Source organism: Castor canadensis, chromosome 10 (genome assembly GCF_047511655.1).
Source record: "Castor canadensis chromosome 10, mCasCan1.hap1v2, whole genome shotgun sequence".
Lineage (NCBI taxonomy): Eukaryota > Metazoa > Chordata > Mammalia > Rodentia > Castoridae > Castor > Castor canadensis.
In genome coordinates, this window is record NC_133395.1 from 63,835,940 (window position 1) to 63,852,851 (window position 16,912).

The following is a 16,912-nucleotide window of genomic DNA, read 5'->3' on the forward strand; positions in this document are numbered from 1 at the left end:
TACTGTGTTCCCAGGCATTGGGGTAGCTGGCAAGGGCAGGCAAGAGGAGGCACCTGGGGTTAGAAGGAGTTAGGGATGTAATGATCAATAAGAACCTCAAGATAACTAAAACTTAGTACTTTCTCTAGGAGGCAAGTGCTCACCACTAAACCACACCCGCAGTCCTCTCCTTCATTTAGAAGGACCACGCCTGTCTTCACTGTGTGTTTCCCAATATTCAAAGTATGAATGAAGTCAGAGAAGCTTCATTACAGTAGCAGAAGCACTGGTCCCCAGTGTTGGCCCCTACCATCTGGCATAGGTACCCCCAGGCTCCAAAACTTCTGTAGTTGGAGTTTGCGAGTTTGGTTGTCCATGGGAAAATGAGCAGAGAATCTGTTGCACTGAGCTCCCAAAAATGTGCTATGCTGCTGTAGGAGATAAGGTCCACAGAAAGCTGGAAATTAAAATCAACTAACCAGAGGGCTGCATACTGCTCACATTAGCCACATGAAACTAGAGGAACAGCCAGTCATTTAGCTGTTAAATTAGACAGCAATGCCGATGATTTGGAAGGACAGATGACTGAATGACAAGCCCAGGAAAAGGTGTGAAGGAAGTCACAGGAATGCCAGGGGATGCAAACCACATGGACAATTGAATTGAAACTGAAGGAGGAAAATGGAGTTTTTAGATTACTTTTTTAAAAAGACAGCAATAAACTATATTTTTACAGATACACTCTTCATTTTGAAAGATTTCTAAGTCCTCTTTTAGTTTCCTATTGAAAAAAGAAAGGCTAGAGCTACTGGTACATGATATAGATGAGAACCACCTGGGTGAGAATGCCAGGTGTTGTCCCTATATTTCAGAAATTATTGCCTTGTTTCATATGTTGCATTACATATGTAGACATGATGTAAGATTCTAAACCCAAATACAGACCATCGAAAGTAGTCAATTAACAACCTACATCAAGTATGTTGACATTAAAAAAGAGAGAGAAGTATTCATTCCCTGACATTTGGAAAAGAACTATCAAGGAGATGAGTCATACCATTTGAAATACTGAAACTTTTCATTTTGAAGCTATTTGCTGAATGAATGTACAAATGAAACTATGTACTGAATGAATATAAATTGAAACTATTTCTTGAATGAGCATATGAATGAAACTGTTTGTAGAATGAATGAAATGGATTGTGCATTTCCATTTAGCAGTGGATGCTGAAAGTAATCTCCTAATGACATGGTAAACATAAGTTTCACAGCAATGAGGTCATACGAGGAAGCCCTGGGGCTTACATGTGAGTTGAGACCACACCCTCACTTAGGGTGTCTGTCTTCACCTGGGGAATTGGAAATAATAGCAATTCTAAAGGGTGGGTGGGATCAGCCAATCAGGAGTCATCCAGTGGTGGGGGCACTGAGGAGCCTGCTGAGAGAGCACTGCCTAAGGGGTGGAAGATCCTCACACACAGGGTTTGCTGCAGTCTTTGTCATTCTGTGACATATGGAAGCACCACTGATCACTGCCTTCATCTTTACATGGTGTTCCCCGTGTTCTCCTATCTGTGCCCAAATTCCCCCTTCTTATAAGGACACAGTCAAGTTGGATTGGGCCCACCCTCACCCTGTGTGACCCCAGTACTAACTGCATTTACAATGGTCCTACACAAATAAGGTAACATTCTGAGGAACTGGGGATTAAGATTTCAGAATCTGAATGGAAGGGGAGAAAATAATTCTACCTTCCTGAGTTCCCAACCAGGACCCCTGTAATGAAAGACAAGAGAAAAACAACCTCTTAACAAGAGAAAAACTATCAGTTCATCAACTATATATGTCTTACTTACATGGGAAAAACTCAGGGAAATGAATAACTCTCCAGAAGGTGACTTAGGGGGCTGGTGGAGTGGCTCAAGTGGTAAAGTGCCTGCCTAGCAAGTGTGAGGCCCTGAGTTCAAACCCCAGTACCATCAAAAAAAAGAAAAAAAAATCCCTATAAAAGGTGACTTAAAGCCCCAGCTTGTATACCATCTTCAACAAAGAATAAAGGTTTTGAATCTCTAAGGACAGGTGGGAAGGCAAAAATATGAATATATATACACATATATATATGATACAGCCATATATATTAAACATATCTTATATATAAGATATATATAATCATATATAATATATATGGTCTATGTATAACCATATATATTATACATATAAATTTGTATAACATAGTTCCAAAAGTGGAACTGTTAGAGGAGACTACGGGAGGAGAAAAAGAAGAAAAGAATGATAGAGAGTGAATAATATATTGAAATACATCACATTTTTGTAGGAATAAGACACACCAAAATGCACTGAAAAGTATTGAACAATACAGGGTAGTGGGAAAGGAGAAGAAGAGTAATAGAGGGGGTTAGACAGATTAAAGTACGATATATTTATAGGTAAAATACCAAGGCAAAACAACACTGAACAATGAACAGACATGTAAACAATGAAGATAGGAAAGTAAAACAGGTCATGTTAAGGGAAGGGACAGAGTGGGAGCAGGAAGGTGAGTGAAGAAAGTAAAGGAGGGTGAATATGGTTGATGTATTTTCTACATATGTATGAATACGGCACACTGAACCCTGTCAAAGTCATTTTAACAAGGGGAATGGGGGAGGAGGGAGAATAATAGAGGGAGTGAGCCAGACTGGGGTATAATATATGTATTAAGGAAATGTCACAATGAGACCTTCTGTATAACCATCATATATTAATAAAAATGCTAAAAAATGGAGGTATGGTTCAAGTGGTAAAGTGCTTGCCTAGCAAAGTCAGTGTCCTGAGTTCAAACCCAGTACCACAAAAACAAAAAATAAATAAAAAATAATGGAGAAGAGGGAAAAAACCAGGGTATAATATATATATATATGAAAATGTCACAATGAAATCCCCTGAATACCTATCATATACTAATAAAATGTCTTTTAAAAAATAAATAATAAATAAAGTTGTCTCCAGTAACTAATCTTTGTCCTTCCAGGTGGAGAAGGGAAGTAGGACAACTACCTTCATACATTTATGTCCTGCTTTTAGGCAAATATGGGACAGGCAGAGAGCTTGCCATGTACCTGCTTCTCCTCAGTGCCTTCAGCTCAAAATGATCCTCTTGACAAAGTGGCACATTTTGGGTGGCAGACTCTGCTACCCCCCACAGTTCAACTCATGAGAGAGGAAAGAGACTTGTGGGAGCTGGGGCAGGGGGAGGAGGAATGAGAGACACTACATTTAACTGCAAGGACACAGTTTTGAGCCCTATGAGGAAAACCCCTGGAAACTCCCAGAAACTTTTGTGGAGGCCTTGTGAGTGGTGGAAAGTCCCACCAATAGAGCCAAGGGACTGAAAAATATTATTTTATTACTCTGAATAATAAAAATATTGTTACTATCAAGGAAACATGTTTCATATGTGACTGTTTGCCTCTAGTTCTTCACATAGCTTTACATGTTTAACTCTCTGAACAGTGTCAAACTCATTGCAGTACATAGAGTAAATATAAATCTAGGGCCAGGTATGGTATGATGACTCATGCCTGCAATTCCAGCTACTTGTGAAGCAGAGATCAAGAGAATCACAGCTCAAGGCTACCCTGGGCAAAAAGTTAGCAGGAGCCCATGCCAACAAAATAACCCAGGGATCTGGTGGCACTCAGCTGTAATCCCAGCTATGCAGAAGGCATAAGAATGAGGATTGTGGCTGGGCACTGGTGGCTAATGCTTATAGTCCTAGCTACTCAGGAGGATCATGGGTCAAAGGCATCCCAGAAAAATAGTCCACAAGACCCTATGTCAAAAATACATAACCCAGAAAAGGGCTGGTGGAGTGGTGTGAAGCCCTAAGTTTGCACCTCAGTCCCACTTAAAAAAGGAAGATATTGCAGTCCATGCTGACCTGGGTAAAAACATGAGACCCTATCTCAAAAATAATGAAAACAAAAAGGGCTGCCTAACAAGTGTAAGGCATTAAGTTCAAACCTTAATACCTCAAAAAAAGAAAAAGTATTGACTTGATATATGAGTCCTTTATTGTAAGAAAACACAAATTTTTGAATCAAAATCTGTGAACCATATCCATCCACACCTTCTGCCTGAGACTACCAAGAACTTTGCTACAAGAAAAAACAAATTAGAAAATACCACTGATAGAACTGAGGTAGAGCACAGTAATCCATGTGTAGCCCTGTGATGAAGCGTGCATCTGGGGCCTTCCCACTGTGGGTGTTCAGAAGACAATACCCCCGAAGTGTGGTGCTTTGACATGCTGAGCTGGAGAAACAGTGTGGGAACCAGCATCTCTGGGACTTTCCCCCATCCCTAGTCTGTGTCACCTTTGATTCTTTCTCTCCTGAAGACCCCTCATCTTACTACACAAATTTTCTTCCCAGAAGGAAGGCAAATGCTGTGAAATGTCATTAACAGAAAGGATTAACCATCTGAGAAGGGACTGAACCTCAAATACCACACCTGTAGCCCAGAGGCTTTTGTATGGTCTTTGAGCTCATGTATTTACCCTAAAAATCATTAACTACCATTCTAAAAGTATCCACAGTCCTTACTTCCATCTTCCCTATGCAGACAGTATCAAAGCCTCAACCACCTGACCCTTTGCATTTAATATTTTATGTAGATCCCTTGAAACCCCACATTAATAATCTGTATGCTTTTTCTCCTGTTGACCTATTGTCAGTTTATTTCTGCAGCCCCTATGTGACCAAAAACCTGCACCCAAGTCCTCCGATAACACCATTCTCTGACCAGATGCAACACACAGCAACACAAGGACCTGCACATTTAGATGTTTGTACAGAAAAGAAGGAGACTTGGCAGGTCCTGAGTACACTTAGCACCCAAGCACACTTAGCACCTTAAATTCCCTGAGAGACGATATTCAAAAAAAATTTTGGGGGGGGATTGCTGAAGGGGGGTGGTCCATCTTTAGTATCTGCTTCGAGCTGACAAGGGGCAGCAGACACTGCTTACAAGGGCAGTTGTCTCTCCTATTCTTTCATTTGGGGCTCAACTGGATACATGGTGTCTAAATTATTGTCCATTACAATTAAGGTTTTTTCATAGAGATCTGGGTTGCTTGTGGAGATCTTGTTTGTTTGTGGAGATCAATAGCCCAGTTGTCTCATGATTTGGGTCCTAAAGGCTTTTATCCTGGAAGAGATAAATCTGGTTTAGAAACATGACCTGAACATTAACAGTGATAGGAGCATCAGAAGGGACACTGCCAGGTGTAGCAGGAAGGACAGGGACTCTAACTTTTTATTTTGAAAAGTGACAGAGAGTCTTATGGCTATTACTTTTTATAGGTGTTTATACCTGTAGCTATTTTTAACCTTTGGATGGCCCTCTGTTTTGGGCTGCAACTGTAATGGACAGTTAAGGACTGATTGTTTGGGGAAGGAGCCACATGAGGGGCCAGGTGTACCAGGAGGCAGGTGAAAGTCCAATCAAAGGGTGAACATCAATGAGTCGGTTCTGCACAGAAAGGAGACTCACAGTGTCCCTAAGCAGAATTTACATACAATGGAAAGCTATATAGCTTTGTTTAAACAGAAGGCCTTGGCCAAAGACATGAGTCTGTCTGTTGCCAGACACCTAGAAGGCTTAAATATTAGAGCATGTGCATAAGAGTCCCCTTTTAAAATCTCTTGGCTTTGGCTACTTTTAGAGATCTGGCATAGTTGACTTCATCTGGATCTGGTGAAATCCACTCATTTGTGTTGTCCTTTTGAACTGTCTTGGGTGGCTGAATGCCACTTGTTCCTCTAAGAAGTTGGGGTCACCAACCACTCAGGGATCACATCCTCTTAAACTGTTTCTCTGAATAGTCATCTCTGAAGATTCTGCCAATTTGGCAGTTTTGTTCCTTGGAGCAGGAGTAGCTTCTCCCAGAAAGTCATAGCTTCTTCTAGAAAGCCAGATCTTGTCCCACAGAGGAGGGGGAGTAACACACAAAACAGATCAGAAGTCAGTATCAATGCAACATTTCTGTTCAAATTAATAAAACAAAGAAATTTATTTAAAAATGGCTCTTAGGGTGGGCTTAATTAAGCTAATTGTCAGTCCCATAGGGGATGTACCAACACCTTTAAAATGTTGTAAAGTGTCAACAGACAACAATTACAAAGCTTTACAAGGAAAATGTAAAACAACCCCAATACTTAAGAATGTCCTGATTGACAGATAAGTACTTGTCAGAGACATTTTTCATGGGTTTGTCTGTAAATGTCCTAGTAGGATTAGAACTTCGATGACTAAACTTAAAGTGACTGTGGTTAATAGTTTAGCAATTAGCATAGTATAGTATTACTAAACCTCTCTTATTACAATTGGGAGCATATGCACAAACTTTTTGAACACATACACAAAAAAGGCATTAAGACACAAGCTTGGTATAGTGCCTTTTTATCACTATTTTAGAAGGCTTATAAACTTGTAGAAGACAAAGACATTTAACATATAAAGGAGCCAGTAGCAGCATCACAGTTTAAACCTTGAATTTTGGTTAGGTAAAGTAACAAGTTAGTGGTTGTCCAAACTATCAATACAGTACTAACAATTAAAAATCCTAAATTTTCCAATGGTTAGGAGAAGGCAATGTTAGTAATTCCAATAGCCCCTGTTTTAATGCTCTGTTGCATATCATATATATAAAACCATGTTTTCTGATAGACCGATGTCAGGCCTAAATTGCAGAACTTTTAGTATTTGTCATAAATATCAGAAACATCAAAGACCTTATTAGATAGAATGTATCTTAGATAAAAGAACTATAGCTGCTTACATGTATACATTTTTAACTCTATAAATGATTTATAATATTCAGATACACATATAAAGCACTAGTGGTATTAGAACCATTTAAAAGAATTTTTACTTAGTTTAAACTTAGTTTTCTTAGTGTTACCAGAAAAATACCTTAGGGTTTTTGTGTCTGGTAAGAGACTATTTTAGGTAGGATGCAAAAAAGAATAGTAAATAATTTTAAATGGGCTGTGAAGAGAACTAGTCTCTTTCTGTTGTTTTTTGCTTTTTTTTTTTTTTTGGTTAGCAGGATCAAATCATGCCCAGTACTTAAGGATATGGCCAAGTGGTGAATATTTCAGCTTCTCCTATGCTAGTGGAGAGAGAGAGAAAAAGGTAAAGTGGGGTCTTTGCCCTTTGGGAGAAAACAAGAGCTTCCAAGGTCTGTGAGTTATCCGGCTTGTATCAAGGAAGCCTCCAACACAAGTCCATTCGACCTGCTTCTGTCAGACGTCTCTGGAGCAATCAAGTGGAAGGGTGCACTGACTTCACATCGTCCATCCTCCCAAAGTTATCCATCTTCCCACCCCTGCATGAGGACTCCTAAATGGCATACTGATCCTGAATGTTGACCCAATGGTTAAAGGATACACTGGGAAAAGAGACTGATACCAAAAACAACAAGTAAAATGAAGAGATAGAAATATAAAGGAAGACAATTTGTTGAGTGTCACAAAGAAACATCTGAATCAAATCCAGATGGCACTGAGGTAAGCTTGGCTGATAGAAACCCATCACTCGTGGTCAGTTTTCACATCAGGTCATGGAGTCGTAGTCAGCTTGTAAACTCGAGAATAATGGGGGAACAAGGATAATTTTTAATAACAAACCAGTAAGATTAATGTCTCAAATGATTAGATACAGAAACAGAGATAAGGGAGTAAGCATAAAGTTAGAAAACCCAATTCCTGACAGCCATTGGATATTGTTAAAAAATTACATCCTACACTGTGATGTTAATTAACAGAATGACTTGGGACACACAGCAGGGTTGTTGTTGACCTGCATGTAGCCTCTGTAGCCCAAAATTAACAGGCTCAGTCATTGAGAATTAATGACATGCATAATTTAGTATTTTAGGATTAATTAAGTTTTCATAGACTCCTAAAAACTTAGTTTCATCGTCTCATCTGGAGGGTGAACTTTTGTTTGGTTTTGGTAAAATTTTGCATAGCCTATAGCACTAACAGTCCCTACTGCTTATTTTGATAAAAATAGAAACCCATTTTTAAATACATATTAAGACCTTAAATTTTGACCCTAGAAAAATCTTTTAGGAAAACTTTAAATTATAGTCAACCCAATCACACATATATATAAACTTATAAGCTCTAACACCTTATCTTTGGCATAACCTTTGTAAAAACCCAAATTCAGATAATACTGTTTTTGATAAAACTCTTAGCAATCTTATATCTTAAAAGACTTGGGAAGAAAATTAAATTCATAATAGTAATCCACAAGAACACATGGGTTAATAAACCTAATTATAAAAGAGTTAAATGTAAATTACACTCATGATACATGAAACAGATTGAGATTATTGTCCATAAATTTTCTTTAATCCTAAAGCAGAGGATTATTAGGCCTGGTTGATACTAGAATTTTAGATAACTTTTTAAATAACAGTTTTACCTATTAACTTTATAAAAGTAGCTTAAAAACTTTCCTAAAGACATCTACACACATGCGCGAACAGACAGATGTTTTGATCTAGGCATGCCGAAAAATATCAAATATAAGCACACATATAAACTCAAAAATTTAGTGGCCACAAATACATAGGTAGGAGACAAACAAAGACATACACGGAAAGCACACAATGACACACAAAACAGTCACATCAATTCAGATTGCACTCTTAAACAAATTAATTTTTGTTATTATCTTTAGTAGAGAAGTCAGCTAAATTTCTAAGTTGTTTTTAACAGATCTTTAACACAAATACTCTATTCTTTGTCCAATCCTTAACAGATTAATGTATTAAAAACAACATATATAGAAACTATAGTAACTTAGAGAGTTTTAATCACAAATTAGTTATAATTTTCCTAGAGGACGGCAAGATGGCTTCCTATCCCTAGGGAGTGGCAAGATAACATTGCACATCATGGTGGCAACATTTCCTGTGACCACATGATCTCTCCAAAGGGTCTCTCAAATGGAGCACAAAGAGATGTTACATACAACATACAGGCTCAAAATAGCAATCTGTTATAGGAATAAAAGACATTTCCACCTGAGAGACAGGTGTCCATATGAGTTAGTCATCCTAATGAAAAGGCCAAATAATTGAAACAAACTAAGGTGAGATTTAAAAGTTTTGTTAGTCTCCTTGGTTGTGACATCACTTGATAGTTTTGGAGATTAGCCATAGGTTGTAGAACTTTTTCCTCTTTGAATATAATGTCCTGGTTTGTAGTTTTAAAAGCTTATCTAAATTTAGGACTACTAGGGCTCGGTCAAATGGCAGTAAACCTTTAAGCTTTGAGACGGTTTTTTGTTGTCCAGTTTACTCGAGGTATTTATAATTAGATCCTGGGTTGCTTCAAAATGGGGCTTTGTTATTACCTAGAAAGCCAAGAACCAAAATCATATACAACCCAGTCACTTACAGATCCACAGTTTGGAAAGGACCTTACACAAGTTCAGAATCTGACATACTACACTGAGCTATAGAGAACAAAGTTTCATTAATTTCCAGCATTAGAGTTAGTGTTATCCCTCACAAAAAATACAACAAAAAATAATAATAATTAATAATTGAGATATCATGATGGAATAGATTTAATTGCCAAGAATAGAACCTCTAATTAAATTGCCTATTCAAAATTCCCAAACATAAGGATCCATTCTTTTTAACCTTTTGGCTATAAGTAAGCCTAATTTTATCAACAGATATCAGTTAAAGTTTTATAAGAATATACAAAACAAAACCAAGGGTAGCAAATAATTTAAAAAGACAACTCTTTGAGAAAGAGATATTTGTTAGAAGTGTTTTCTAGGAGCTTGATTATAAAAGTCTTAGAGAAGGATCCAGAGTGCAGCTGACAAAAACTTAGAACAGTTATTGTTAGAATGTTTTGTCTTAAATGTTTAGCAATTGGACAAAACAATTTTTATTGTATATGGCATTTTAGGATAAAACTTATGATGTCCAGCATTAGTTAGTACCATTAAATTCTCCTTATCTCAAGTACAAATTTAAAACTCGTATTCTAGTGCAAAAAATGACATCTTATTAATAGAATCAATTCCTCTTCTTAATTTTGCCTTTATAGTAAATGACTTTTAAATAAGTTAATATGTTTCTTAATACAGATATACTTTATGGGTGACCAATGTCAAATCCTTAATTAAATGGCACTGCTTTTAATTTTAGAAAACATACTAAGAGAATTTAAGTACCTTTAACATTTAAAGACAGCAACTGGGTCTTGGGTCCTGCAGTTCCCGGCTGCTGCCTTGGAGCTGGGGAGCTGCACAGGGCTGGCTGGGGAGAGCGCACATGCTGCAGTGGGCTCCCAGGCCATCGCCCCTCTTGCCTCCAGTGCCCAAGCCTCCCTGGTCTTCCCACTGACAGTGGAGGTGGAGTGGTGGAGCTTTTGCACTGCTCCCTGGTCCAGCTGGATGGGCATTGCAAGCTTTCCAGCCAGAGCTGCGGCTCACTGTCATGCTGCACCCACCAGGAAACACGCAGCACCACGCACCATTGCTGTGTGACTGGCTACACAAGGCTTCCGACTGACACTGAGAGGTGACTGTGCTGACAGCTCGTGCTGAGAGGACGGGCCTCGGCCCACTCCGCATGTTAGCCAGAGGGGCAAGGTTGGAGGGCTTTCCTTGGTGCCTCAGTCCCCTAGGCCCACTGGTGGCAGTGGAGATGCTCCTTTGTCCCGTACCCTCCTCCCGCAGCCCGGGCAGTTGCGCTGAGGTGTAAGTGTCTCCCATTCACACTCTAGAACCTTGCCAGACGGTTAGGGGAGAAAAAGATGGGAGGGGGGGTAGGAATACAGTTTGAGTTCCCCAATACCAGGGCAGTGGGTGGTTGTCCTCAGGCCATGCACGTGACTGTGAAAGGGCACCTCAGTTTCCTAGGGTGGGACCAGGCAATGCAAACCGTGTGCCTTGGGGTGATTGTGGAAGCTCATGAGTCACACTGACTGACAGTGCTGCATCTCGGCTGCCAAGGCGCTACCCCAGCATGCCACTCAAGGGGCTCGGGGCAAGTCCCGCACATCTGTGGATGTCTCAGAGTGGGGGTCCCACATGATCCAAGCCATGGGTGGTGTTTGGTTCTGAAATATCAGGTGGAGAGGCACAGGATGAGAGGACAGAAATGAGTGGGTTAGACTTAAAAGAAAGTAGTAGAAATAACATCGGGAGGCCTCCCCCTTAACTCCTGGCTGACTAGCCAGATGTTAAGGGCAAAAGGTGTTTCCAGAAGATCTTGTGTTCTGGTGTGGAAGAATCCAAGCAGAACACGTGGGTGTAAATAGGTTTTATTAAATGTTAGGGAAAGGGAAATACAAAAGGGAGCATGGTGGGGCCCATGTGGAGTCTGCCAGCAGAGAGAGCTTCTCATGTTAGGTACTTTTAAAACTTATGCTAATCTATGTGAAGGGAGGAACAGGTGAATTCCATCCAATAACTAATGAGTGGGGAGCGGCCTGGGCAGTTCCTGGCCAGGCAAGGGCCGTCTGGGCTGTCCCTAGGCAACCTACATATGAGTCCCTAACTTTCCCTAGTTCTAGCCAGCCTCACCACCATGCCCAGCTTTATTGGTTGAGATGGGGGGTCTCACTAACTTTTTGCCTGGGCTGGTCTAAAAGTGATCCTCCCAATCCAAGTAGATAGGAACCTCCAGTTCCTCTTGTAATTTTTGATATAGTCTTTGAATTTTCCAGTGATAGGCTCATAAAACCAGCAAAAAGTAAAATACTTATTTCTTTATCTCTATGACCCTGCCCAGTTGAAGAAGCAGTCAAGAAGATGAGATATTCACCCCACTAAAACTAGGATTGATTTTGTTGTTCTGTCAGGGGAGAATGCAGAGGAAAACCCTCCTGTTCCTTAAGGAGTGTGGTGGGAATGACATACAGCAGCCCAGTGGGATGAGGAAGCCAGGTCTGAAATGCTGGAATGAGGAAATAATGTCCAAGCAACACAAAATGTTCCCACTTCCTTGAAATTCAAACTGTGATCCAAGAAAGAAACACCAATCAACAAGGCCCGTGACCTTACTCATACCAATGAGGCAGCGCTTTCCCCATTGAACAAGTGGAAGATGCCCAAAGACCATGTGACTTCTGTACCACCATCTGCAGATGACACTGTGTCACCTACCAGTGTCCTGTCACCTGATGCTATATCATGGCTAGCATGACATCTCAGAACCATGATAACAATGGCCCTGACATTGTAGATGAAACAAAGACTTCAACAACTGAGAACCTACAACATCTTTCTCAACAACTCAAAGGTTGCAGGTCAGCATCTATGTCCTCGACCAACAGGGAGAGCCTCACATCTGCCTTTGATGTGAAGAATCTGGAAAGCCGATATCAACAGCTAGTAGTCGCCCTGAACTCCAGCTACTTAACAAATGACCAACTCAGGAAAGAGCTAGAGGAATTGAAACCGCAACATCAAGATACTCTGAATCACCTAGAGAAGGAGAAGAAGGAATGCCAGCAGGCACTGGAGGAAGAATGAAGAACTCTAAAGGAACAGCTGCAGGTCCATGTTTGGACCACAGAAATCCTAGTATCTGCAAAGGCTGATTTGCAAACAGCCCTGAACCATGTGCAGCAGTTGGTGCAGAAGAAAGAAGTGAGTCTGAATGTCTTACCCGTTGCCTGTGATTTTCTGGACAGTGCATGCAGAACTGGAGTGGACCCTATCTACCATCACTGTGCAATATGCACTGTATAGGAGGAGGCAGAGAAGTATAGTAAAGAACTAACCAAGAAGAGAGATGCTCTTAAATTGGAGCTATGGAAGTCCAATAAGCTCTATGAAGAATGGAAGAGCTAAACACAGAACTAAAAGAAAGGGTTCAAGTTCTACTAAATGAGAAGGCAGCAATGCAGCTGGGACTAGAGGAGCTGCAGAGAAAATTGGAAATATTTGAACTGCTGCAGCTACCGTTTTCTAACCACTCTGAACCCCCTGATGCTAATAAGCAGTTGCAACAAGCCCTGAAGAAATGGGCAGAGCTTGAGAGATGATGGACAACTGATGGAATTACTGAAAAAACTGGAAATAGAGAAACCCAGAACAGGAAAAATCTAAAGAAGATAATGCAAGATGGAAGCAGAAGATGGAACAAGTATTGGACCAGATGCTCACTGTGAAAGAAGAAAAGAACAATGTCAATCAAGTGCAAGTGTTGGAGACCAACCTGGCAGAAATGAAGAACCAATTGGGGAAGTCACTACCTCCACAGCCCCCAGCAGGACCATCGGAGGCTGAACAGCTGCTGCAGGCAGAGGCCCAGCAGTTGCAGAAAGAGCTGAAGGACCTAGCAGCACAGCTGCAGGCCCAGGTGTCAGTAACAAGTGCCTAAGTCACCTGAATCAGGAACAAGGGGAGTGGCTGCTGGCGCTGGAGTGGACGACTGAGATTTGGAACAAACAGGCTGAAGAGCGAAAGATTCTTGAAACCATAGACAGTGACCGGAGGATCACCATTAGTCGCACACTCCTGCAGAACCACTAGCTTAAGGAGCAGCTGGTCAAGTTGCAGAACAGATTCATCAGACTCACTGCCAACAACACTGAGCTCACCAGTGTCCTGCACTAGGAGCAATGTATGAAGATCTAGCTGGCTAAGAAGGTGGGCCAGCTGCAGGAGATGCTTGGAGATCTGAGATACCATGGAGAGGAAGAGCCAAAAGGCTCACAGTCACGAAAAGCAGTGAGACCAGTGCCTGGCCCACCTGCAGCTGTATATGGCCACATATCAGCAGCACCTTGCTGCCTACCAACACCTGACATCAGACAAAGAGGCACTGCACCTGCAGCTTCTGGAACAGACCAGCTCCTGGAGCATCTCCAGTACAAGGCAGTGCAAAGCTAGATGGCCCACCAAGAGTTGAAGGAACCCAGGAATGACTGGAAGTCACCAACCAGCAAAATCAGCAGCTTGAGGCCCAGCTGAGCCTCCTGGCTCCATCTGGAAAAGAAAATGAAGCAAAGGAGGAGGAAAATGATAAGGAAGCTCCTAGGTCCCATCTAACCATCTCACAGGACCTAGCTAGACCCTTAGCCCCCAGGAGCAGGGGATAACTGTTTTTCTATGGAAAGCTACCGGACCATACTGATGGCCTTGGAGAAGCTGCAGAACCACTTCCTGGAAGTCATTCGGGAAAAAGTGGAGCTAAAGAAGCTTGCTCAAGAATTAGAACATCATGTGTTCAATGTTCCAGGGAGACAGACACTATTGGAGATGACACTGCCCTTTATCAAACCCAGAGCACAGTGCTGGAAGGTACTGCCAAGAGAAGGAGGAGTACCTCAGCCAGCTGGCCCAAGACAGGGAAGACATGAAAGTGAAGCTAGTGGAGCCACAGGAGCTTCATCCAGCTTGAGGGTGACTGTAATGAGGGAGAAGGAACACTCCTGGCAGCCACTTAGTCTACCTCATATCCCTCAGACTCCCAGGAACTTGAAGTTACCAACGAGCAGGATGGTCTTCGAGAGATGAGTCTGCATGCAGAAGAGGATGGGGCAAATTTGTCCCGAAGAACCTCGTTATGCAGCATTGTGTGATACTCAGAAATATGCAGGCAACAACCCTTGCTTCCCCTTCTTCTATGGGACCCACAAAATGGTGAGATGGAGATCACAGTTACCTAAAAAGACATAAGGGGGGACTGGAGCCCTGCCCCACCCCTGTCCCTGCCATCCCTATCCCTTGCAGGGACAGGGAGTTGAGGACAGGGTGGCAGGGACAGGAATGGCAGGGACAGGGTGCAGGGACATATTGCACCTGTGTAACATTTTGCATATTCTAGCCAGGGATGACCTTGATTATAGTGGAGGTTGAGGCTGGAAAGTAGTGGGGAAATATAATAATTTGGGGCTGAGAAACTTACTGGTAGCATAAGACAGAAGGAGGAGGCAGGGAGGAGGATGTAGCACCCTAGTGATACAACTTCTGTTTATTTTCTTTTGCTTTTGCAATAAATGGATTTAGCATAAATAAAAGAAATTCAAAAGCTAAATAGACTAGTCCTTCATTCCTTTTAATGAATTACAAAAACATCTCTAAAGAAGAAAGGGGAACACTCAGGTTCCAACTTTTGGGGGCCATACTTGCTTTCTCTTTACTAAAGTCTTTAAGAAAAATGCAGCCTCTGAGTGATAGGTTGGGGGGAAGTCAGGGGAGGGGAGGGGAGGGAGTATATGGTCATGGCTGATTTGTCACCTTCCCAACTCCAACTCCAGTGCCTGTGAGTTTTTCACAGTTCCATGGTCAGCTGGTTAAGAAACGGAATCTGGCTTGTAGCATAACTGCTTGAAAAACACCATCACATCTTTTTAAAAATCATTATTTATAAAAAATCATTCAAAAAATTCCAGGGCCAGGAGTGGGGGTGCATGCTTGTAATCTCAGCAACATGGGAGGTGGAGGGACAAGGATTTCAGTCAGAGGCCCACCTGGAGCAAAATAGTAGAACTTATCTGAAAACAAACTAAATCAAAAAGGGCTGAGAACATGGTTCAAGTGATAGAGTGCTTGTCTAACAAGCAGAAGGCCCTGAGGTCAAACCCCAAAGCCTGCCAAAAAAATAAAAAGTCCAGCATCAGTTCTTTGCAGCAGACACAAACTGAGCATCCACTAAATTCACAAGGTTTCTGAGGGCCTTGTTTCCATCTCCCTTCTTGGCCACAGAGGTGCACACCTGAGCCAAACTGGACCAATCACAACACTTCACCTTGGCCACAGGAAACACGTGCATAACCTAAGCTTGGACAATCAAAATCTTTCCCTACCATGCTTCAAAATGGAGCACCACATCCTATCTGAAGAACCACATCCTATCTGTGGCAGAGCTGTTAGGACCTCAGTCTGGCCCCACCAGCAGCCACATGCCCTGCCACAGAGGGAGTTGGTTAGATAGAACAAAGCCACACACAGAGAAGGTGGGATGGGAGAGCAAAGGACAAGAGGAAGTCCTGGTGATGTGCATGAATTTGATTCCTGTCATTCCTGGAGCCAATTTGAGCCCCAGCCTTGCCAAAGTTCAGATTTACAGCCAGTAAAGTCTCCATCTGCCTAAGCAAACTTGTAAATTCTCTCCCTATAGTCCGAAGAGTCCGGAATTTATAACCAAGAGTCAAGCTTTTTTTTAATTTTTATTGTTTTATTATTCATATGTGCATACAATGCGTGGGTTATTTCTCCCCCCTGCCCCTACCCCCTCCCAAGAGTCAAGTTTTAACTCAACAGTTTCTACATTCTTTCTCACCTTTCTGGATTGCATTGGATTAGCTCTAACTAATCAGTGGTGATTGCACTGTCCCTGTCAGCTACAATTTCTCATTTCTCATAGACTTGCTGGGTATCAGTGGCTAAATGAATAGACACTGGAGTCAGAAGGCCTCTGTCAAATCCCAGCCTGAGCACTGTAGCTGGAAGATAAAACCCTAGTGTGACACCTGGAGAGAGTGGCCTGTATAAATGGATCCTATGGAGTAGGGCTGCTTTTAGGTTGGCATATCATGCAGTTTATAAATGTCACTAGTCAGGACTGACAGAACATTAGCTCAAGAAAATATTTCCACTGTGTCAGGGCCATAATTCTTCAGCATTTTCTTCCTTCCCTGTTCCATTACAAAATAATTCAAGAACCTAAAACCCAAAGGTAGAATAACACAGAAGCAGCCATCAGCCAAAAGAAGACAACTTGGAGAGGGATTGAGTAGAAAATGAATGTTTCTCCAGACTCTTAAAGCTTTCAAGGAGAGAAATGTGTTCTATTCTTTTCTGGTAATTAAGTTCCTATTTATGTTTACCCTAAAATTGGCCTAGGAGCCTTCAGAGGAGATGATGATAATTAACTCAT